The sequence below is a fragment of the Corapipo altera genome, unplaced genomic scaffold, assembly GCF_003945725.1.
Source record: "Corapipo altera isolate COAL_440 unplaced genomic scaffold, ASM394572v1 60, whole genome shotgun sequence".
In the NCBI taxonomy this organism is placed as follows: Eukaryota; Metazoa; Chordata; class Aves; order Passeriformes; family Pipridae; genus Corapipo; species Corapipo altera.
This window is the reverse complement of record NW_020884912.1, coordinates 7,109,080-7,134,494: the sequence shown is the minus strand read 5'-3', so window position 1 is coordinate 7,134,494 and position 25,415 is coordinate 7,109,080. Positions and strand designations below refer to the sequence as shown.

The 25,415-nt window shown below is 37.9% G+C and overlaps 1 long non-coding RNA gene across 2 annotated transcripts; it reads left to right on the top strand.

Annotated features, from left to right (window-relative positions):
- Window positions 1-205: 205 nt before the first annotated feature.
- LOC113952297 lies at window positions 206-24,893 on the top strand. Of its 2 annotated transcripts, XR_003529502.1 has the most exons (5): window positions 206-253; window positions 7,647-7,729; window positions 8,046-8,403; window positions 22,668-22,745; window positions 23,738-24,893. It is a non-coding gene; the product is annotated as an uncharacterized LOC113952297 (long non-coding RNA). The 2 variants fall into 2 exon arrangements; XR_003529501.1 differs by having other exon boundaries at window positions 7,647-8,403.
- The last annotated feature ends 522 nt before the right edge of the window (window positions 24,894-25,415 follow it).

Genomic DNA, 25,415 nt, shown 5'->3' with positions numbered 1-25,415 from the left:
CTTTTAATTAAAAATGGTTCATGCTAAGTCAACATTTAATATTTTCAAGGCAATTCTTTACAAAAGTAATTAAAATATCTAGACATCTTTTAGTGAGCTGTGGATTTAGGTATTTTGTTTTTCATTCAACTTTTCCCCTTTCTTAAAAGTGAAAGAATAATCTTTTTTTCTTTTTTCTGTAACAGACTGTTACAGAAAAAAACTGGCTGTTTGCGTGGACACAATGCAAAGACCTACAATGCAGACCTACAATGTAAGGAAATGCAATAGTTTCTTCAGTTACAAACTTCTAAAGAGTATTAGGGGAATTCAAGGTGAAATGAAATACTACAGAAAAATCCCTTCAGAGCTCCCACTGAATTCCTTTAAGGCCAAGATTTCATACTTTCACCAGGTCATGTCCTAATCAACACTGAAATGATGCTCAGTTCACAAAACTCTTTTACTGTTCAAATGCCTTCTGGAACTTTTGATATATTTAATATGAAATGTAAGAATGAGTAAAATAAAGTTCAGGAAAAAAACTCGCCAAACTGACAAATTCTCTCCAGCAGCCAAAATTGCATTGTGTGTGGGCTTTTAAATAATTATTATACATACACAGGCAAATTGGCCTAGTGAATATACTGCAAAATTGCTAATGATGAATATTTTAACTCAGGCTCAAATGCTGCTGTAGGTTAATGTTTAGTGTACCCAGTGACTGGAATGGTGATTCTCCTGGGCAGAAGGTGGCAGCTTTTGGCTGAGTATTATTAGGTAATGTCAAAGTAAACATTTATAACTGAGAAAAACAGTGTAGTTGCAATAGCCCACCTAGGCCACCTCATGGCTGTATTGTAATAGTTTCACTCACACCTTCCTCAGCAAGAGGTCAATGTAGATCAGAGAAGCATTTTCTTTTCCCAGCAGCATCTTAATTAAAGAGTTAGTCACTTTTACAGATAATTCTCAGATAAACAGGCTGTCTTCAGTAATTCATAATACAATGTTTCTGGTAAAAATAGAAAGTGCGTTTTAAAGATAATAACAGATCTTTTCCATCCTGCTGACAGATATCAGTTATTCTGGGAAAGCACTGTGGATGTTCTGTAGATACACTAATACGAGGGACTCATTATTCACATGATTATAAGTGTGGTAGGAGAAACTGTCTCAGGACAATGGCTTGGATCAAGAAAACTTGAGGAAAGAAATTTTACAAGCAATAAAACCTGCAAAGATTTGAGCTGATCTTTTGCTTTTCTGCTTCCCCCCTGTTATTAATAAACTCACATCTTAGGAGAAGAGAGTTTAGGCTTCGCTACAACAAGAACTATGTTTCTGAGCAGGCCAGAAAGGACACCTATTTATTATCCTAAAAAACAGCATTGAAGGATGAATTAACAGTTAGTTTATGTACACATTTACAGTTCCAGAAAGCTGAGGAGCAGTAATGCCAGTTGTGAACCAGGACCACTGACTTACAAAGGGTTTAGTCTAAAAGACTCTGCTTTTAGAGTCTTACATGGAAAAGTAGACAGTTGATGGATGAAAGAATAGTATTATAGAATACATAAATGTTTATGAAAAGGGAAAAAATGAGGATTGAATATGGCAAACAGAAGTAATTTTGTACTGTTTTAATGAGAGTCTCCACCATTGCCTTTTTTTTCTCATAAGCTTTTTCAAGATAGGTTGTAACACTGGTATTTTTGATCTGGTATGCAGGCATCTGAATGTAGGTCCTCATTTGCTGTATTGATGCTGACTGCAAAACTGTGGAACAGAAAAGACACAAGCCTGGCAGAAAATGTGTTGGCATGTGGAATTATGTATCTAGGCCCATGGACTCCCAGGTGAAGAAAGTTCAGCTCTTCTCAGCTGAGTCCAATTAAGAGGGTAGGGCAGCATATGAAAGAAATGAAGGAGGAGGAAGCTGGATAACGTGGTGGAAGGTCCAGTGGAAGGGCAGAGGGAGTGACAGGGGTGTTTTGCCTCCTGGCTGAGTCCAGGGAGAGGAGCTGAGGGACTTATCAGCTGACTTCTCTGAATGAGGTTGGGAACTTGGACAAAGCAATAAAAGCTGAAGGCCATGGAGATAGAAGACTGTCTTAACTCCTCAGCTCTCCAAATGAGATTTAGTGAGCAAAGGAACAAGTCAAAATGCAGGCAGCTGATCTTTAGGAGTGGTGGTTGAGTGTGCTGCAAGGAGTAGTTGAGTGTGTTGCAAGGAGTTGTTGATGGAAGGTGCTTTTGCTTAATGGTCTGTGTGACTGTGTGCATCACAGTGCCCCAGGCAAGAGCCCTGGAACTGGGAAGGTAGCAGAGGTGCCAGAGTATTTGAACTGGGCCCAACTTGCTTTACGTGAGGGTATGTGTGAAGCAGATGCTTTGTGGGCTTTCCTGAGCCAAATGTTTGTGATGTGGTTGCAAAGAGCTGAATGTTGTGACTGGGTGGTCCTTTCCAGTTCCATCACTCATTTGAGATTCTGAGGGGTTATACATATGTTATGGATATGCATGCTATATATATATATTCTGTAATACTGAGGAAAGAAAAAAAATTCCCAGTAGAATGTTAATAGACATGGGAAACCTCCAAGAGGATAGGTGGGTTGGCAAAGGACAATCAGCCAGATTATAAGTAAGTTATATGTAATAATTTTAGGGGAAATGTTACCAAACTAAGAATGGGTAGTTTCAGAAAACTTGCCACTTTTATTGTGAAAGTTGTTCTTCACTGGTTAATGAAGTATACTCTCTGAGGAAACTTCCAGTTTTATTCTCTTCTCAATTACCTCATTATTTATATTTATCCAATGCCAAAATCCGCTCTCTGTATCCCCCATAGTCATCTTCTGCTTGGTCACGGACCAACACAGAACAAAACTGGACTCCCTTCCCCAGAAAGGTTACAGATTAGTTATAGACAATGATTGTGTTTATTTCTGCATGTCTCTCTGTTAAATGAGTGACTTAGGCAGCTGTCGGAAGCTGCCAGAAGTCTTTTAGCAGGTTTTACTGTGAAACAGGAATCTCTACAGGTCTAGAAAACACAAACATTAGCTGTTCCCCACCCTCAAATACTTAAAAAAAAAAATTAAAAAATACCATAAGCCAAGAACTATAAGAGATGAGTATAGGAAAAAACCCCAACCACTAGTGTGTCATACTTATCCCAAAGAAATGATGCCTCACAATAAGTGTATTCACTTTATCTTGCTAATATTATCCCAGTGACCTCTGTCTGTTGTTGTCTGTTACTGTTTGTATTTATCCAAGTGCATGCACGGTGCCTCTAGGTAACCTCACTAATGCTGGCAGCACTCTGAATATCTGTTTGGAGAATCAGGGCCTAACATCAGCAAGAGAAGGACTCTTTTGCAGGGAAATGAGGAGGATGAAAAGTCAAATTTTCTGACAGATTTCATTATGTATTTTAAAACCTTGAATAAAGAAATGAGGAAATAATGTTAAATCCTGTGGTGACTTTTCTTTTGCAGTGGAGGTGATACTGGTTGAAGGGGAAACCCCCTACTGCATTTAGCAGAAATTCCCAAATAGTACTTAAGATTCTCCTCTAGTACAAGGAAAGAATAAGGAACAGTTGAATTTGATATTGGCTGACAAAAGCTCCAGGAACCAGAAGGGGGGTAGGTCTTGTCCAGCGGGTGAGGAGAGACTTTGGCCCTCACCCCTCCTGTGAGTGTAAGGCACGAAGAAAAGTCAGTTCATTAGCTGTTTGCGCAGACTCAGAGGATGTTAGCAAGATCTTGCTCACTCAATGTCTTGTTATATGGGATTGCAACCCTCAACATATACCAGTATTACGAAGAATCTCTGCATCTCTTCTGTCATTGTTTGACTTCATTGCTTATCCTGTGTCAGTGCCTGGGTGTTAGTGGATAGAGTTGCTGAGGGTTGCAATAGCATTTGAGTGAACAGCTTGAAAGATGACAGTCTGGAGCCCTTCTTGTTTATGGTTTGTTTTCCATTGGTCTATCATTTCCCAACATGGCAAGCCTGAATAACTTCATGGTCCTGAAACATTTGCTTCAGACTACAAGCTCACCTTCCTTGCAGCAACTTCTTGCTGTGGTGTTTTCCATACTGTGTGATTTGAAAATGCATGCTTTTAATAGCCACACAACACAAATAAATAACACACATGAAAGTTTGTGTAAGTCTGCATTGCAGTGTTTAATATTTTTCAGCCTGCTGCTGAGAGGCAAGCCAGTCAGAATATATCAAAACTAAACACAGCACTGGCAAGATTAAACAGCAGTGGATTTGCACATGTAATAAATCTGCTACATTGAGTTTAATCCATGTGTAATTGGGAATAGATAAGGCTGAAGTTGAATGACTGCGCAGGAACTGCCTCACAGATGGAGGAGGGGAGAGGGGGAGAAGACTAGTGCAGAGAGACTCTGCAGCCCCTGGTTTGTTATGTAGATGTTGGAATAAGGAGTAGGTCTATGCTGTTTTACTGTGAAGGACATTAGAAAAGTGGTATGATGTTGATGAGCCACAAGTACAGTAAAGGGCTTGGCTGTTGGAGAACTTCAAGCATTAACAGGTTGTTTTCCTCCCTGGCCTATGGGAGGGACAGTTATAACTGGGCTTAGTGTCGAGAGATATTACTGATGTTTTCAGATTGTCCTTATTTGGCCAGTCTGATTATAATACAGTAAGTAAAACCAAACAGCGAGAATAAAATAGCTGCTACGCTGTTGTTCTGCCTTTTCCCCATCATCTCTGTTTTCCCATTTAGAAAGGAAAAACTCATGAATGATCCAAACTCCTCCCTTTCCACTTTGAAAATTATAGTACTGTGGCAGTCAGTATCTGTGTTGGTTTTGACTCTGTTCCCTGCTAACTGCTTGGCAAAGGAATGTGATGTTTGCCTCTCTTTCAGCTTCCTTCACAAACCTGTTGGTATTTGTTGGATTTGGACTTTGCTCCCATGAAATGCATGAATGAATAACTTTTCATGTGTTTTGAAATACATGAGATGTACATTAAAAAATATTTTCTTAATTTTATAGGTTGTAATTCTTTTTATGTAGTTTCTCCCTGTAAAGAGTATCTAATTCTCTTTCTTTTTAATTCCCATTTTTAGCTGTTCCTCTTCATTGGCTCTTGCTAGTGCATTACTGCTCTTGTTAATGAATCACTGATGATTTTGGTAGCTCTGTTACCGTCAGACTTGATGCCTTCTTGTCTCTTAGAAAGCCCCTCTGCTGAGCTTTCTGTCTCTATCCCTGTTGTCTTACTCCCGTACTCATACTCTCTCTTGTACCTCTGTAGCCCTAAATATCTGATCCCCTTTTTGTCTCTGTGCTTCCTTTTCTGTGATTTATCTCACAGTTACCACCAGCACACAGCAGCTCAAAACAGGCATTAAATGCATACACAACCAATCTTTTCCACTTATGCTTAATAGACCCAGTAGGCTTGTAAGGACATTCTTAGGAAGTAACAGAAAGATTTAACAGATCCTTAATATGTTTAGCTCAAATCCAGACAGCCCACCCTATTTTCATCCATTACAGAAACTAGAGGATCAAAGGGCCAACATTTATCACACAGGACTTTGTTTTCCTTAGTTGTCTTTCTTTTAATTCAATTAGTATGGCTCACTTTTAAGCAAGCATCAGATTTTGCCACAATTTTACATGACTCCACAGCATGTGACTGTGGAGTTGGGACACTTTTGCCAACTTAGCAGACACCAGAAGAAACTGGAAAAAACACAGTAATTCATCAGTTGGCAAAGCTGGAGTTGGGCTTGTTTTCCATCTCCTGGACATAAGGGTTCTGCCTGGCCTGGCACAGGGAAATTTGCTCTGGCCCTGACCAAGTGCAGAAGTAGAGGATTTTTTAGCAGTTTGATTCTACATGCGCTTTCCTATGTGATTTTGTCTCTGCAAAAATACCCCTAGCTGTGAGTGTCTGAATCCAGAAACAGTGTTTCTGACAGCCCCTACTCAGCTGCTGCTCAGTCATGTAGGTACCACTGACTTTTTTCATTTTGATATACAGAGGTATGCCTGAATCACGAAGTTGTGCCTCTCTGAACACCATGAATTACTACAATTCAGACTGGGAATAAGTGATTCATTGTCCTCACAGTGACACTCATTAGGGGTGTGAAGGCAGAGTGATTTTTTTGCCTGTGTCTTTTTGGATGTGTGTGTATCAATTGAGTAGGTGTTCCTTGAGGTTACCCAACATGCAGTGACAAAACTAAGCTTCTTGGAAATGTGCTCAGGACCCCTACTTGTTTTCAAACTGTAGCAGTGCAACTTTAGTCCTCTTGTTTTACATCTGTACTGGTCAAGCTGGTGGGGAAGTTTCAGGATGGCAAGGAAGGACCTGACCTCTCCAGCGTGTCTGACCCTCAAACTGGACAGCTGTGTTGCAAGGACCATACAAAACATTTAAAGTTCTGTTGTGTAGCATTAAACCTGCATTATATGGGAAAACTGTGGTTTAAACAGGTTTTAAAATGGCTTTTGGTGGTGTCTTTGCAAACACATGCTTCTTCTTCCCAGCACCCCCTTTGTTATCCATGCAGGAATGTCCTGGGTAGGTGTCCTGAGGTGTGTCCCATTGGCCTTTGTTAACCTCTTCCTGTGATTGGGTGTTCCTGTAAACCCCTTGAGACTTCTAATTGGTTACTCTGTGAATCCTCCTAAACCCTATAAATGTAACATCCCCCACAATAAACGCTCTCTTGCCTCCTCTCCACGCCCGGTGTCCTGTGACCTGTCTCCGTGCCGGCCATGGGGCCACGTGCGGGGGGGGAGGGGGGAGCACCTCTCCCCTCCAGGCTCAGGGCCTGAAAAAGCCCTGGGATACCCCTGGAGTTTCCCTTTCCCCATCCCTCAAGGCGTCGCAATGGTTCTTCAGATGGAGACGGAACTAGAACTGGGCCAGCCCCACGCCGTGGATGGGGAAAGAAATCCAGACTGTTGCACAATTTTTTGGCTGAAACAATGGGGCAGGGTTTTTAAAATCTACTCTCTTCTCTTATGGTCTATGCGTTTAGTAATGGTTTGAGTACAAGAACTGTACAATCATTTCGCAAATGGGTTGTGCTTAGTAACAATTACAATAAAATGTAATCCAAAGCCTCTGGATATGGCATTTTATACCTCTTGCTTTGTTATTTCAGAGTCGTGTAATTTGTGCATTTTAGTTTGAGTGATGTTAGTTGTATGTTTTTACCACAGGATTCAAATGAGAAGCTTAATAAATAAATGTAGGATTTGCATGATTAGATTGGTTTCTTACCTCAGTGCTTCTAGCTTGACCCCCTTGGTTCCCTCCTCAATTTAATGTGAATTTCTTCCTCAATTATATTTTAAAATTCAGTATTGCATATGACTCGAGTGTCCATGTTACAGCATGATGGTGACTTGGCTGCTGGTAATTATATGGGCATTGTGGGTGAACAGGATGGTAAGGTAACTAAAAATTAAGTGAAAGTTTTGAGCAGAGAACAATTTAGAAGAAAGTAATTGCAAATGCAGTATCTCTGTGGGGGAAAAAAAAAACAAAACAGAGTCAGGTTTCCATGTGAGACTATGCCTCCCTAATGCTTATGCTGGGGAGTACATAGCATAGTCTATACATTTCTCATATCTATCTCTACCTAGGTTGGTGAAGGGCAATGGAAGATTGGTCCTGAGTTCCTTAGTTGGACTGGTGCTTTGGCCATGACATCTACTTATGCAGCACAGTGCATTACGTGATATTACATTCTGTGTTCATGTTTCTGCTCTAGGCAGTACTACTCAGTTCAAAATGTTTGTTGAATGGTTAACAGGGTAACAATGCAATAGAAAGTGCTGGCTCAAGTGAAAGAAAAAAAGATTTTTGAACCCAAAATTTGGTTTGTAACGGACTTTTTTCACTCTAATACACCTGTTCTGGTCTGATTTTTTTAATTTTATAAGACCATTAGTTCTAGCCCAAAAGTAGTTATTTTGTATTTGGCTCTGTATATAGCATCACTTCTTTAATCCTGTAAGCTTCTGGTATTTTCTCTCTGACAGAACACCCTTCTCGACCCGGACAAGATGGGTTACCAAACAGACTGATGGACTGATACAGCTCAACAGTTCCTATTTGATTGCTTGTGTTTTTTCTTCTATGGTTTTTTTCCTCTGCTTTAGTTACAATATAGTAAACAGGAGTTAGGTGTTCCCTAAGCTTTCCTCACCTTCCAGCATAACTTGGAAATTCTAGGAAGTAAATTGTCTGCATTATTTCAAAGCGTTCCCTGCTTCATGAGTGACAGAGTCACAGTGTGTCTGTTTATCACTGAAGGAAGCTGACAAGTTCTAAAGGTTGACTTCCTCACTATCTCTTTTGTGGAACTGTCCAAGAAATGTGATTCATGGGGAAAAATAGGTAGGTATGAGTACAGGAAATTACATATAATCATTATTAATTTGCACTTTTTTTTTTTTTGTTTCATTTGGGTTTTGTTTGGTTGGGTTTTTTTTAAATGTGTCATTGTAGTTCTTTACTATTTTTGCAGGAAGGGATTAATGCATTGGTGGAGACCCACAGACCTAAGTTGAGGGCTTAGAAAGGGCTGAGACTTTGTTGCCATAGGAAGGCTAGGAACAGTGCAAAGGTGTTTAACCTGTACTCTGTATAATTCATGTTTGGCCAGGATAAGCTGTTTATTTTTTTTCTTAATATATATTAGCACCTAAAGAGCATGTGCAAACCTAATAAACTACTTCAAAAGCATAAGGACCACTGGTGTTCACATACATCTTTAAATCCCTCAGTGAGGCGAATCAATTTTTTCCTTCCTAAAAGCAGTTTCAGAAAATAAATCACTGTTTTCTACAGTGAGTGAAGAGTATGAAGCTTGCATGTATGTATGTATATATGTCTATTGGCCCCCCAACCCTGTCATTGTGGGGAAAAAAAATCCATTTCTTTTTTCACTTGTTTCTTAGTCTAAAATAGAAAATATAACAGCTTTATTACCAACACTTTTGCAATATAAGAAACTGAAGCTAGTAGAATATTGTAGTAAAGAGACACTGCAAATTTTTAGCTCCCTGCTGGTGGGTGTATAGTTTTCATTCTTTTGTCAGCAAAAATTCTGCCAACTGACTTGTGGGTGGAAGGTACAAAATTTGTGTTGGCAAAATAAGATATTTATTTGCTGCTTGTATGGATACAATTTATGAGTCACTTCTGAAAGCAAATGCAAAATATACTTTTTATTTTTCTGTATGATGCTCTGCATTCATTATAAGTGAAGTTTTTCAAACATTTGTCAATATGGTTTAGAATTACCATATAACAGTAGTTACTATGGATGATTAAAATTGTTGAGGAAAAACCTCCTTAACATATTTTAGACTTCATGTACACGTCGATCTCTAAGACAGGGAGATGTTTAGTGCATTTTAATCATATTGCAGTGACTTTGTATAATGCAAACTATCTCCATTGAAGTCTGAAATGAGTCTGGCATGACCCAAAGTCAACATGATAATATATTCTTGATATCCCTTACATGCTGATAACAGTTCAGCTGCACTAAAGGATTTTGTCAAGTTATGTTCATTTTCTATAGGTGTTAATATATTTGGCAACGAGAGTTCAAATTGTTACTCTTAAACTTGTGTTGAATTCGGGTCATCAAGAACTCTAAATTGAGCAATTTCACCACCTGTTGCAGGATGCTGTAGCAAACCTTTGAGTTAAACTGTGCTCCTGTGTGTTGAGGGTTGTAATTTAATCAGAGGCAGGCTGTATCTACTTGTCTTCCTCCTGGGAAAAGATGGAAATATGTTAATTTGATATTGCTATAACTTTAAAAGTTGAAGTAGAAACAGGGCAGCCTAAAAGGATTGGTTTGTCTCCCACTTCGTTCCCCTTGTCTGTTGAGTCAAATCCTTACCAAGATTTTTCTTGGCCTGCTTTCACATTGTTTAGCACAAATTCCATTTTCCTAGGTATCTTCATATTTTAAAGACAAGTGTAAAACAGCAGTTCTATGCCAGGAAGAGATGTTCCTGCAGCTCCACATTAAAGAAACACCAGTGGTCACATTGTGTTCTCACACAAATAAACCAGATTATTTAATCTAGGTTACTGTTTTGAAACTGAAAGAGCTGAATGCTTCTTCTGCTCATTATCCTTCCTAATTCAAGCACCTCTGCTTACCACCCTAGACTGCAGTGTAGGCACACTTGGAATAACAGAGAGAAAACAAAGCTAGGAAACCAAGCCCAGCAGAAAAACATCGTCACAATTTTTAAGAAAAGATCATAGCAAGACTTTGAGTAGGATAGTGTTTCAAAAGATACCTGGAAGTGGAAAGAAAGGGACTATTTCCTGCTGCCTGCATTCCTGCTGTGCATGTATTCAGGGTTTTATGTTAATAGATGAGTTTGTAGGAACTGGTTGCACCCTTGACTTTTCCTTCCAGTAGGAGCAGCGCCCAGAACCCTGAAAAATGCTGCGGGCAGGAGAGCAAGAGCAATCTGTTCATTTTTCCAAATGTGTTTTGGCATAGACATTTTGGTCAACATTAACTTTGTGATACCCATGGTATAGGGGTTCCCATGACAAATACACTCATATCTAACCCTGAACAGCAGGGTTAATCCCAACCCTTCAGGGTTAATTAAGAGGTAATTGCATGGGCCTCAATTAATCCCTGTTTAACTCAGTTGCATTTGGTGGAAGGGCACTAGAGATTAATTTGGCATAGTGCCTCATCAAATTCATTAATTTCATTAAATGTGAAAAAATATTTTAAGTGTGAGGTAACAGTTGTGATTCTTCTGCCCTGTGATGGGATCTAGCAGCACCAGGCAAGACCTTAAATATGTGTCATAAGGCTATAGATATCAGTATGTTTGGCTGAGTTAGAGAACTGCTACCTCTTCCTCTCAGAGGCTACAGAAAATCTGTAAGCTACTGAATCACACAGTAGTAAAGAACTGGTCTGATGGAGCAGTAAGGACATCTTGAATCCCTGATGATTTGTGGTGAGAATGGTAAATGCTTTCTATCCCTCTCCGAATCAAGCCCATGGTGTTTCACACAAGAGTGTGCATTTGCAGGGTGATATGTTACACAACATACCCTGCTTAGTCTTAATTAAGGTTATAACTGAGTGGATACCAAAATGTTTTGTCATTATTCTGCAGATTACTGAAATCTTACTAATGAGATTTGACTCTAACATCTGCTTTAACAGTTAATTTAGATCTAGATGAAGAATTCATATGTGTTAAATTGCTCAGCACTGAAAGTGTGGCTAAAGTAGCCCAACATCAGTCTCTGTAGATTGTTGCTTCTGAGTGTTGAGTAAGTAAGTACCTGACTGAGGGGGACAGGAGGGCTCAGACAGGAGGTAGATTACTGGATTTTCACTGTGTACTTTGGTTGGTTTTGCCCCTACAAGCCCTGATACATGCCACAACACCTGCACATGTCACAAAATACTCTGGTTTCCCTGCCTTTCTCAGTTAACTATCCTCCAAACCTCAAAATCTGGGTGCACTGAAGCTACAGTATATATTCAATATGAAAGCTGACTCAACTTCTGCTGCAATATACTGTACCAGGCAGCTCTCAAGAGATGCTGCTGCAATTTATCACCATAAACTGTTTCATATTGGAACAAACAATACTCATGAGGCAATCTGGATTCAAATTAATTCAAAAGCACCATAACTGAAAAGTGAGCAGTCTCTTTGTGTTGTTTCTTTTAACAAGATTTTATGATATGACTAGACTACAAATAACTCTATTCATGATAAACTGGCAACTTTGCAAATTGTATATGGTAAAAGCTATTTGTTGAACAAGCTGTTCTGGAAAAATACTTAAATGAAATCTTCTCTGCTGGCAGATGCAAGGCATCAATTGCATGGGTACTGCCACGGGTGTCCCATTTCTGGAGCCCCATGGCTGTGGGGGCAGTGGTGAGAAAAGACCATCTGGTCCAAAAACCTTTAATTGTTCAAACTTAATCACTCCAGGGTACTAGAGTAGAGGGCAGGTCCATTTGGAGACAGTTTTCCAGTCTGGTTGGGAAAACATACAAAGATGAAGGAAAGCTAAGTGGTGGAATAATTGCTTTTGGTTCTAACCATTTGCATTTGACTCTCTACGGGAGAGTCAAATATAGCTCCCACTATATGATTTCCTTTTGAAAGCATAGTGATATTGTCTTCCTCCAAAATATCCTAGAAGCATCTCTACTTTAATTTGCACTAAGAGTTCTGCTATTATCCTTCAGAGATGTGCTGCGTTTTCAGCATGAGCCCAGGACATAATTCCAGATAAACTTATCTTTAAGGATGAGTGAACTACTGAAAGAGTCCTAATATGTTTTTGTTCACATTGGTGAATACCTCAATCAACATACCTTATGGTATGGTATGGAACAAGTCATTAATGTATCTTCTCTGTAGGAGCATTTCTAGAGCCAAGGAGAAGCATTATAGTTATGTTTTGATGCACTTATCAAATCATTCCAATTCCTACCTCCAGGTATAATTATTTATCTTGGAAAACCAGCACCATTTGCTCTGGGACCTTTTCAAATTATTTTTACTTTCATAACAATAATTGTAAGTACATTGGAGATTAAAAGCTATCTGTAGAGCAATTAGAAGCTCTTGAGAAAAGCTTGGATCTTAATGTAAAGCCATCTATGGGCTAAAATTTCTATTGCACATGTGAGATACACCTACAAAATAATAATGCATGTGAAGACAGAGTATAAAATGTGAAAACAGCTGGAGGGAGAGAGGGTTTAGACATCTGAATCTGAAACCTAAAAACTTTCTCAGCTGCCAGTTAGCTCTAGAATGACCTAGACAAGTAGGCAGATTGTGACAACAAAGATTTGAGGTACATTATATTCAACTTCTTAATAACCACAGAAGTTGCCTGCTTTTGGTAGGCATAAACATCATACAGGGTTGAGCACTGCAGGAATCCACAAAATGGGCTATTTTGGGAAAGCAGCTTAGTATAATGAATGTTTTCTAGGTGCTTCTGATGCAACAAGCTCCCAGTCAGATGTCATTTTCAAATGGCATTTTCAAACCTGTCTCATTTTTAAACCCTGATGTGGAGGAGTTGATATTGCTGCCTTCTCTGCCTATCTGAAAAATCGATATTTAGAGCACATGTCCAGAACATGGGAACTGGAGATTTGTCACTTATGCAGCATGTATATTTTCTAAGAAATGGCCTAATTATTTGGATAAAAAAATTCAGTGAAGTAGATGAACTCTCTATTCCTGTTGTTATGTGCTTATGAGCAGCCCGGGGTCCTTGTCCTGAGGCTTAATTAGATCTTTCAATCAAGGATTGATTACTGTAAGGAAACCAGTCCCTGACAGAGGAATCGAAGAGCAGGCATGTGCCTCCAGACAAAGTGGTTGTGCTGGCTCAGGACTGTCTCTCTCTCTTCACTAGCAAGCCTTGAGGTGCTCTGTGTAATGGGGGGCATAGTCAGCAGCACAGAGGCAGCTGCCAGCAGTGGGACAAGCAATTGCTTTCCTTCTATGGAATGGAAATGGTAACCTGGGTTTGCTGCCTCCCATGTGTGTACTGTGCTCACTGGGCTGCTGGATAAAATACATGCAGCCTGAAAGAGGAAACAACCTTGTTCCAATTCAGTTTTCTTTTAATGTGCCTTCCATTTAACAAAGCAGGGCTCAGGCTTATGATACTGAAGCATAACTCCTCGAAGATCAGCTTTCAGAAGGCTGACTGAAGTCTCAGATTAAAAGTCTGGAGAGGGATGAAGCCCCCTTCAAACACAGAGCAGGTGCTGGGAAGGGAAAAGTAGCGTAGGATAGATCTTATACTACACCAACACATATAATGTTATTTGTTAAAGGCAAAAGAGTGGGTATCTTACAGCCACACATTCTCTTCCCTCTTTTCTTCCAGCCTTTAAGTCAGAAGGGTCTCACAAATGGGAAGGTGAAATGGGATGCAGAGGTATTTGGGGTGCAGATGGCAGGGTGAGGAAAGCTAAAGACATATTAAGAGCTTGCAGGTTGACTGATGTGGCTCATGGAAACTGAGGTAGGCACTAAGTGTCCTGACCAGTACTTTTTGGTCCCTGGTGCAGATGCTTCTGTGTCTATGGATGGATGATAACATATAAATTGCAGTGGAATAGAATATAGGAGCTGCCCAGAAATTTTGTTTTCAGCTTGCACCTTGGTTAAATGCATTTGGAAATCTCCCTCTAAATTTATGCTTACTTTATGGACTACAACATAAAACCAAAAAAATGGAATTCATTAAAAACTAAAATTGAAGCAACTTAGCTGGAATTTAATTCAATCTCTCAGTTTGGTTTACCAGTATATGCTGTGTACTTCATCTGTATGTAGTATGATTGTAATTATGATATCTTTGTTAGTCTCACTCCCCAGAACAAAAAAGTGCTTAGACATTAGCTGGCTATCTTCCTGATTTTTAAAGCCAAATGTCTAATTAGAGCACTTCTGTTTCTTACATTTATTTTCAGTTCTAGAGAGTGAAAGACAAGAAATCTCAACACAGCTGTGGCTCTTTTATAAACTTCAGCTTATTAGAGCTTTTGGGTCAAATTCTCTGGTGGTGCAACTCCATAGATTTACATTTATGCTGGTATAACTTCAGATATAAATATAATTCTCTGTACATCTGTCCACATGTGTGTTCCTCTGTATATACCAAACCCATAGCTGATATAAATCACTGTAGCTCTTTTGACTTCTGTGAAACTATAGTGATTTCTTACCAGCTGGGTATCCGGTCCACAGCATCTGGTTTTCCTTTTCCCTCCCTTAATAGCACTGATGAATCAGAATTCCTAAAGGAGGATAATACTAAACATAATTAGACAGGATATGTTCAAGAAGAAAATTTAATTTGAAGAGGTTTGCACAGAATTTTTATTGGCCTCAGGTGGAATGCTGGAACTTTATCTTAATGAATCCTTTCTACAGATCCATTTTAAAAACTACATTATGCTATTATGTGATGGAGTGTACTTTAATGGTGCATTGCACATGTGTTTATTCAGTTGGATTTAAAACTTCTTCTGTAGATTAGTATAATTATTCTGGGCTGCAAAAAAAAATAACATAAGCTGAAATTTTAAAATATTTACACACAGAGAAGTTTATTTAATATTTGGCACCTACATACATTTTAGAAAGTCCTGTTAGTAAATCAGATATGAGACTGTAGATTGGAGCTATCCTCAGAATTAACTTGATGGTTAAGAAATGAGCCTTTTTTATAATTTTATTGTGTCTGTTAGTGGTTCACAATTCAAATAGTGATATTTTATTACTATGTAATATTTTATATTTTTAAAATCATATCTGAGTGTTACCTTTTTATTGTAATTGCATAAGCACAATACATTCTGGGATTATTTATATAAATCCAGTTAGATTTTGTAAAAATATTTAAGCCACTGGGTGAAATCTTTGCTTTTCCTAATCACATATCAATTTGCCTTTTATCTTCAGAAAAGCTTTCTTATTTTTATTATTAATAATAACAGGCCACATCTAGCTGCCATTTACCATGATATAACTTTATTCTAATTAGGATGCCAAGTATCAGAAATAGTTAAAGGAAAAAGAACACTTTTTTTTTTTTGAGTGAAAGTTTGGGAGGGTTGTCATCGAGGCCAACATCAAGGGGGAAAAGGCAAATAAAAGGCAAATTGCTTCTGAGCATAGAAGGGGGAGAGGAATTAGTTGAGCTGCTAAGTCTGTTTCTCTTCTTCTATAATTGTATTCAAAATGATGGAACCTTAACAAGGAAGTATTGGAGCTGTTGTACAAAAGCAAACCACAAGCTTCCTCTGTCCTGGCACTGCAAAATGAGATTTACAAGGTGATAAAGTCATATGGAAATGGAATGTCTTCAATGTCCCTGATATTTTTTCACTGACTACTGCTAGCATAGGGGTTACTGTTTTAATTTTTGTTTGTAGTTTCTGTGTTAAGGTTTCTTAAATAAAATTGGAAATCTGCATTGTCTTCTTTATGCGCATAAGACATCCCATCTAGCTGGTGATTGAGTTCTTGATGAATCTAGCATTACAGTGAAAAATTACTTTGCAACCATTAGGTATTCAGAACATGCAATCAGATAGCGAAATATAACTATTCAAAACAGTTAATGAAGCTTGAAGAGCTCTGCTGAACACTGCAGGCAAACAAAGCAGTAACCTGTACTGCTGCATGTAGATTTACGGTTTGTTTTTTGGGGTTTTTTTGGTGTTTTTTTGTTTTTGTTTTTTGGTTTTTTTGGGTTTTTTTGTTTTGTTTTTTTTTTTAAAGGGAGGGGTAGGAATAATAATGATGTATCCTTTGTTTTAGACATTAATTTTTTAATAGGTCTTCCAAGGAAGGGTCAGGACAGGATTTGAAGCTCCAACAGATGATTCCTGCTGCCCCAGGATCAGGTGCTCAGAAAACATCTGTCAAGGTTCTGACATGGGAGTTAACCACCGGTTTGCAACATGTTTTATAACAGCTAGGAGCACCTTTTTCCGTGAGTCCAACTGATGAATGAGGGCACTACATACTCTGACTCCATGTGTTCTCTTTAATTTAATTAACAATTGTTTTTCTAGCTCAGGTCCAACCGCAGTGCAATCTGATCACAATGACGAGGGAGGTTCTGTGCCTGTAAAGGCAGATCTAATATTGTTAGATGGCAAAAATAAATAGTTCAACCAGCAGATGTTGCTTCATCTTCCAAGGCTGTTACTTAATTTACATACAGGTGAAAATCTAATCTCTATTTGCCTCCTTTTTCAGATATTTTGCACCTTTGTGGACTTACAAACATTCACGTTTTTAAAACCAGGAAGGAGCTTGGGCCCCTGCTATTGGGAAAGGAATCTATTGGGAAGAGAAAGAAGTGATTAGGTCCTTCTCACACAGCCCTTTTCCATCATTATTAGTACTTCTTTAAAAGTATATGTCTGGCCTCAGTGAGGAAAAGTCAGTGCTAGCCTGAATACCCTGCCTTTGTGCTGCTTTTAATTTCTGTTGGGATGAGAGTAAACAAATTTGTTTTAATAAAATTGAAACCAAAACTCTGAAATATGCTGTGGCAATAAGCAAATCCATGTTCTTGTGATTAGATACCATATTTTGTAAAAATGATAAAGATACTGGTCCAAAAAACAAGTTTCAGAGAGTTCTTAGTATTTCGGGAGACAGAAATGTTCCGTGTGTCTCTGTTACTTAAAAGCACCTACCCAGAAGCTGGGAAGTAGGTAAAATCTAGGCAAGAAGCTGACTTCTCACTAGGGTGAGAAATTTCTACCTGTCCTTATCTTTTTCTGTATTGTTAGAATAGCAAGTACCCCAATGGTTATGGTACTCAGTGTTTGGGAAAGCAGGGTGCAATTCTGGGCTAAGACTCCAGAGACAGGGCTGTGGATATTTGCAGCCTTGAACTGCAGGCACATAATAGGAGTTAAAGTAACTGTATTTTGGGTGAGGCTGTGAATTGCTTCCTTGCAATTATAAGGGAGTTGACAGATGTGGACTTGTGAGCATCTTCTACCCCCAGACTGATGTGCATCTTTATCTGATTCCTTCCTGTCTCCTTCACTTTCTATAAGAAATGAAAGTTTATTGTTAATAGCACCTTATTTTCTTTCTTTTCCACCACAATCAAAGTTCCACTTCTAATAATCTGACATTTCCCTGGTGAAGGAGCTCTGTCAGAAAGCGTGCAGCATTTCCAGCTGCAGAATTTCTTCCTAAACTGAGGAAACTTGTCAAACCTTAAGGCTAATTGATCCAGCATTGCAGGGGTTAAACACCATTTTTAGGAAATCAATTTAAATCAAAAGTCAGGGATTAAAATAAACTCTTTTCTCTGTACAGCTTCTGCCTAAAGAACTGCAGACTTTCTTGGTTTGAAGAATTCCTATTTGCAAGGGAATTGTAACCAGAAATGTTAGAAATACAAATAAGACGGCATTTTATGGAAAGCAGAGGTGTCTGTAAACTGTTCCTGACTGCAGCAGATTTCTTCCTCAAAAAATGGTCTCATCTCCACTTTCTAATTAGAGAGTTAGATTTGGTTAACAGCATTCCTGCCACCTGAGTAGCAGGACCTGTATTTAGGAGGTATGTACAAACTCTACAGAGTCTACCTAGTAGCACTAATGTAGAACTACGGTAAATTTTATCCATGTGGCACGATTAAGGTTATTTTGGCTTACTGTAGTTGTCATGAGTGTTTGAGATGTTTTATTTATAATTCCCTTTCTTTTGAATTCTTTTCTGTTGACAAAGCATAAAAATATTTCAAAGCATGTTTCCATTTAGGAGCCTGGACTACTCAAAAACTTTGACTTTTATGCCTCTTAGCTGGTCTGGTTAGCTTATTAAAACAGAAATTGCTTAACAAAGGATTTACTAATGTCAATTGTTGCAATTGAGTCCTGAAATACGTTTCTAAATGAGACTCAAGTCTATCTACTGGGACAGTTGTGGAGGGTTTTTTCCACTCCTAATGCTCTTATTTATTTATAGCCATCAGCATGACTACTTTCATGGAAGTAAAGCCCCTCATTTCTGAGTATATACTGTAAATTCAGTTTCATGACAAATAACTTTGTTGTAGTTTGAGCTGTAAGAGCCATAAAACCCCAAACAGAAAGGGTTAAGATGACATTTTCCTTAGAAAATGCCTGTCCACCAAAATTGCAAGCAGTATCATAACCTTCTAGGGTTTTTTTTTTTTGGTTTTTTTTTTGAAAGTTCTGAATTTTGGCTGCTAGATCAGAGCCAATTGCTCCAATAGAACTCTGTTGAAGCTTTTGGCTCGGGCAGAAAAGACTAAATAGATGTACTCTTCCTAGGTTATGTCTGTTCGATTTGAATTTTTCACAGGGAAAAGCCTTGTTTGCCAAGGTGGCTAGGTACATTTCTCTAATGTACCTGATAAAAACATTGAAATATTTTGATCATAAACTGATACAGAAAATGCGTATTTCTTTACGATCAAGTTGCAGGAGGAAGTTATTTTCTTCTATCCAGATTTACTCCCAAAACACAATATTTACTGGCCAGTCTGTGTAATGGTGCAATCTATGCACACAAATATAGAGGGAAAGACAGACAACTTTCATAAGAATAGTTATTCCAAAATGATTTACTGGGAAAGCAAGTCTTTTGAGTTGTAATGACTATTTAGAAATGTTGTTTAGCTTAGAATCAAGCTAAGAACATGAAGGAAACACCCACACCAGGAAACCGATGCACTTAATTAGATCTTGAATTTGCATTCAGTTTAGGGATGGATTGGGCTAATTTTTCTCCCTTTTGTGTGCACTTTTGCAGAGCATAATTGGCAGGGGGCAATTGAGTTATTTCATTTATCTTCCCAGAATCTGAGTCTGCTGCTACAGGCTGTCAGCTACCAGCAAACGAGCACTTCATTTAAAATACTGTTGAAAAGTTGGGTTCAGTCCTGTTGCATCTGGTATGCAGATGGGATGCTACTTTTTGTTCAAATAAACAGAAGAAGCAATTAAGCCCCTTTTGGAGTAAGATATCTGAAACAATAGGAGGCACCATCTGAAACACAAGCTCAATCAGATGCTGAATGATGTGGATAGCAGAGTTTCATAAAAGGTTGAATGCAAGCATAGATTGGCTAAGTGTGGTTTGGGGCTTTTTTTGCTTTGCTTTTCCCTTGTTTTTGGAGTTATCGGTGTATGAACAAAGATATGACCAGAAGGAGAGATAGCAGCAAGAGAGGATGGAGAAAAAAGTCCTGAAGTCCACAGGATTTTCTTGTGTCCTGTATTACTCTGAAATACCAAAAACATGACAGCAGGCTTTGCCTTCCTGCCTGGTAGTTCTTTGTAGGACCCCATGGCCCCACAGACTGTCACTACTGCAGAACAATGGAAGATGACTAACTCGACCTGTGACAAAACAACTGGTACTCAAAGATACTTGTTTTTTGGATTTGCAGGCATCTCATTGACTCACAGAAGAATGTTTGCATCTCTAATTGCTATTACTCTTCTTTTTACACTTGGAATTAGTTTAATGACAAAAACAATCCTGTGCCTTTCTTCCTCTTTTTTTTTTTTTTTTTTTTTTCCTGACTGTTGCTGACTGTTTTTGGCAGCATAATATTTGTCCCAGTAGAAAGGACCGCTGATACACAGAAATATATGTACAGCACAGAACCATATACTAAATCTTTTTTGGAAAAAAAATACTTAAATGATGCATTAGTTGTCCTCAAGAATGTCATACTGGCATAGGAAGTGGCAAACCTATGTACTCACAGTTTTTGGAATGTGATGTGTCGTTTTAAAATAACTTTTTCATATGTCGCATTAAGTTACACTTCAGTAACACAGATAAATTAGTCTTCATCCTGCCTTTTCTTTTTTTAAGAGTGTGTGTTTTTTAACATGACAGCATAACTTCTCTTGTTTTCCTGTGAAACGTGGAAGTAAGATTTCTTCCCAAAGGCTCCACCTGCCTATCTTGGAGGAACTTCTCCATTTAATGGATAACAAGGAGTTTTGGTGGGTGAGACATTAGCATCCATCCTCCAAATTCTAAGCTCATATCAATGGTAGTGCAAATGACTGACCACTACTTTTAAAGGTCATGTAAATACAAACAGTTGACCTTGAAATAAGAAAAGTTACTGTTTTACTATTGTTAACATTATGACTTTTTTTTACTTAAATCAAAAAAATTGCCACTCGTTCTGAAGGTAGAAATAGAAAAAGTTTTACAATATTTTTATAAAGTGTATCAAAATGTTTTGCATCTGCAATTGCCATGTACAAATGCAAAGGAAGTAAATGTAGGAGCCATAAAATACCTAACTCAGCTTTAGCTGCAACTAGTTTTTGTGGTCCTACAATTGAGTTATAAAAGCAGAAAATTATCACAGCCCTTACACTTGGTTTCTTACAATGCCATAGATGCTTCCTATAACTGAAATCATGAGATCTCTGTGGACCCCACTTTCCCATCTGTGGAGTAGAATTAGAATCTCTTCCTTAGCCTATAATGTCACTATGAGAATAACCACATAAGTAATAATGGCTTTGGCACCATCCTGCAAGGGCTGTGGGTAGGAAATGATAGATCCTTGGGATCCTAAAGGCTCCAGATTCAAAAATAAGGAATTTAATATATATATTTTTTTCTATTAACACAACTTCCCAGGGTATGAGTGCAGTGGGAATAAGTATAGAGAGGGCAAAACACAGTAAATAAAAATATAAATCACTGGAAAGAAGGCATCTGAGACCATGAACCTCCAAATCTTCTAATTTTCTGAAGTCCTATTAGGTATCATGATTTGTGGGGATGATCTTGTTGAAGCTGGGATTAACAAAAGATATAAGAAGCAGAGGGTTTTGTTATGCAATAAAATATCTCTTATTAAACCAGATAACATACATGGCGAGAAAAAGTAGGTGAACTTTCTGACCCATCTCGTACCTGAAACACGGTCTGAGGAAGATTGTGGGTGTGTCCATCCATCTAATAAGAGGTACTAAATCTTCTTACAAACTTTGTCATGTACAATACAGTACACGGTTAAAATACATAAATCAAAATCTCTACATAAAAAGCTTGATAAATAATAGTGCAAAAACAAGAAAATATTTTGGTTAAGGTCATACAAAAGCAGAATTTATGGAGGGTTTTGAGTAAAATGAAAAATAAAACTTTGTATCAATTAAAATTCTACCTGAGTCAAACAAAAATGTTTCTTTCAGGTTTTAGTAACCTTTTACTTTACCATATTTCTACAGGTCCTGCTAAAATGACTCTCTCCATCAAGATTCAGTTTAGCAAAGTTGATATTCAACCCCGTCCCTGTACAAACAGTTTTATTAGAGTTCAAACTGTGTAGGTCTCTAGACTGTTAAATTACACATAAAATTCAGCAGTTCTGACACACCTTTGGATTTCTATCTGTACATATAATGAGATTGCACTATACTCTTGTCTATATATTGGTGCATTTACTCCTGCTTTTGCTGATCTTATGATACGCTGTTGAAATCTTCTAACTTTTGCGAACTCTGATGACAATCCCTGTAGAAACAATATCTATTGTTAACAAATTTAATGAAGCCTGTGTTTTATTCTTCTGAGATTTGCCATCTTAAAGTCTTGATGGCATAGCTTTCAGGATGAAGAGTAGGAAAAAGGCAAATGGACTCAAGTGTCTGATCAAAGCCATGGAGTGACGTTTAGGCAAAAGACAGATGTTATGCAACCATTTTCAGAATCAATTCCATTGAAAAATATTCCACTGATAAAATAAAGAGGGTATTAGATAAATGTAGAGGGACCCTTGAACTTATTTAGTCCAACAAGTTCTTGTTTCCTTGCTTGTTTTATTAAAACATTACCTGTTTTAAATGTAAATAACAGCATGTTCCTATAGCAAGTACTCCCAAGCTTCCCTCTCCTTTTCATCCATCAGTGAGTTTGACGTTTGTTTAAAGTGCTGTTGAAACTCATAACTAAGCAAACTGAAGCATTAGAGTCAAGTATGAACTTGGTATACTGTACTTTTCATGAAACTGTATAGTAACTATGAATTCTCATAATGAATACACTTCACCTAAGCCTAGGGCTATGAAGACTGAAATCACCCCTCCACCCTGGTCCCAGGCCCTGACGTGTTTCTTTCCAGGCTGTTTTGAGGTAAGCCTTTTCCCAGGCAATCTGCTTTCACCATCTCTCCCTTGCTCTCCTCTTTTCCCTCCATATATAACATCACAGCTAAGCATCGCTGATCTGTTTAAGAGTGTCCAGTAGAATGCCTTTTGTGTGCAAGTTTCTAATTGAATATGCCTAATTAAAAAAAAATAAAATTGAAACTGATGACTTTTAACACTTATAGTTACCCTAGCAAAGGCCTCAATCTAAGGGAGTGAAGGAATATGAAACAAGTACTTCATATGAATATGGAACTTTCATATCAAGTGTTGATTTTTTAATTTTATTTTTAACAGTCATTCCTTTTTACAACACCAGCAACTGTCTTATATTCTATTGATTTACCTGACAGACCACTACATTGTTGTTGTGTGATATTTTGCTGTTGGACAAGCATTAGCAAAAACCAGTTTGATCACAGCATACTTTGAGTGCTGTAGATCTAGTTACAACAGGCTAGAAATCAGAAAAAGTTGGAAATGTTGTTTGTAGGATGAGAAAGTGTATATCCCATGTAGAGTTGGATTAATGTTGCAAACCTCTTTTTAAACTAGCTACACAGTGCTAAAAAAAAACCCAAAAAAAACCCAAAAAACCCACCAAACAAACAAACAGAAAACCCAAACAAAAATCAGTTTTGTGACTGTAAGTTTTTATGGTGGGGTTTTTTTCCCCCTTTATGAAAAAAAAGTTACTTCCTAACAGGAATTTTTGATAAAACAATCAGCTATGAAATAATGTTTCAGAATACTTGTAGGATAAGAGCTCCCTGTCAAGAACCTTTAACGATGAAGGGGCAGTCATACCCAATGATCTCCATGAGCAGTCACAAGAGCTGAAATCTTAGCAGCTGTTTACAAGAAAAGTGTAGCTGAATGACTTTGCATAATGAACAAATTGTTCCCAAACAGACAGCAAAATTTGCATAGAGAGTGGTCTATATCATGGTTGCACTTTCTCTTCTCCTTTCTTTTTAGGAGTTGAACGTCTCCCCTATATTTTGTTCAGAGATTTGTTCTATAATTGTGGCTCTTACACCATAAACTAGCAAATAAATTGTGACAGACAGACCTTGGGTAATTTTAGTAGGAAACTTCAAAATACAGAAGAAATATAAAAAAGGCGTTGCAAAATAACCTGATCTATTGATAATATATGGTAAGATTTTTAAAATAAAAAGCATATAGAGTAAAATATAAGAGACAAGTAAATTGCCTTGTCTGTTTATTGCACTTGAACCTTCTGTTGCCATTAGAAGTGAAATGCACATTGCTATAAAACCAGTCTTGTTAAGCAGGGAAACACAACTAGCTACAGAGAAGGAAGATTTCCCATCTCCCTTGATTTTTTGATGTGACAAACTAGCTTGACTGCATCAATGAACTGACTCACTAAGAAAATATGTGTCATGTTCCTCACATAAATGCTTTCCCTCTAGTAAATCTCTTTTGCCTCTCTCAGAGTCCTAAATTATGCTGAGTTAATAGTTATCTGAAGAGAGTGAATGAAAAAGGCAAGCCTCAGCTGTTGTTGTGTACTAAGCTGATGTCCACCTAGGTGCATCATTTATTGCTGCCAGGAAGAGGTCCAGTGATTCAGTACCTCTCTTTCAAAGCTAGATCAACTTTGTACTCTTTGTAAATGAGGTACACTTGCACCAGGTGGGCACACCACGATGTTGCATGAGTGCTGTTTGTATTTCTCTGTGGTTAAAGAGCAGTTTGACTAATGATTCCAGTAGTTTGGTAGCCTTTATCAGATAAAAAAGCCATGAAAAATCCCAGTGGCCACTTACATTATCCCACTAGATGGTACATTCAAAGGATACCTCTGGGACCAAATAAATAAAAACAAGTGAAGAATATCTGTAAGGAAAAACAGCAACAAACTTGAATGTAATGAAAACAGAAAATGAGTTAGTTGCTACTTAATGTTTTCATATCATAATTCTAGGTCATTGCACATCCAAGCTTTTTTAGCCTGTTGAAACATGATACTTTGTCTTAAACTTCTTAGTTTTAATTTCACCACTATTCATCTGCTAACTAGTAAATCGAGAGAGATTTTTTTTAACCTATATCTTGTTGGAGAAGTAAGTCAGAGATGTTTGGGTGGAGTGAGGAGGGCTATTATGGCAAAATATATGCCTCATTTCACAATAGAGAAATGGCTCAGCTTTGGAGAGCACTTCTCACCACCCATTCACATACTCACAATCACATTGCCAAATTAAATACTGGGAAATACTGACCGCCTTAAAACAAAGATAGCAAGAGAGATAACAGTAAAAGAGCAAAACCTCAGTGAAACAATAAAAGGAATGGATGATTTGTTCCAATGTAAAAGCACAATGATGGAATTGATTTTCCTCTGCAATGTCTTGAAAATAACTAGAAGATACTTTTCCCTTTTTTAATGTAAAAGAAGTATTATGAACTACTGTGTCAAGTAGCCAACTTTCAGTCTAGTTTGGGCATGTTCTCAGTGTAGCATCTGAGTTCATAGACAATTATCAGCAGGTATAAATTAAACTGCTCTTTACAGTAAGGGCAGATAACCACCTTTATTAAAAAGACTCATAAGTGTATCGTTGTCTTTAACTATTTGCTTACTTCCACTGATATGGTCAAATATATAAGGATGACTGGGTTAGGT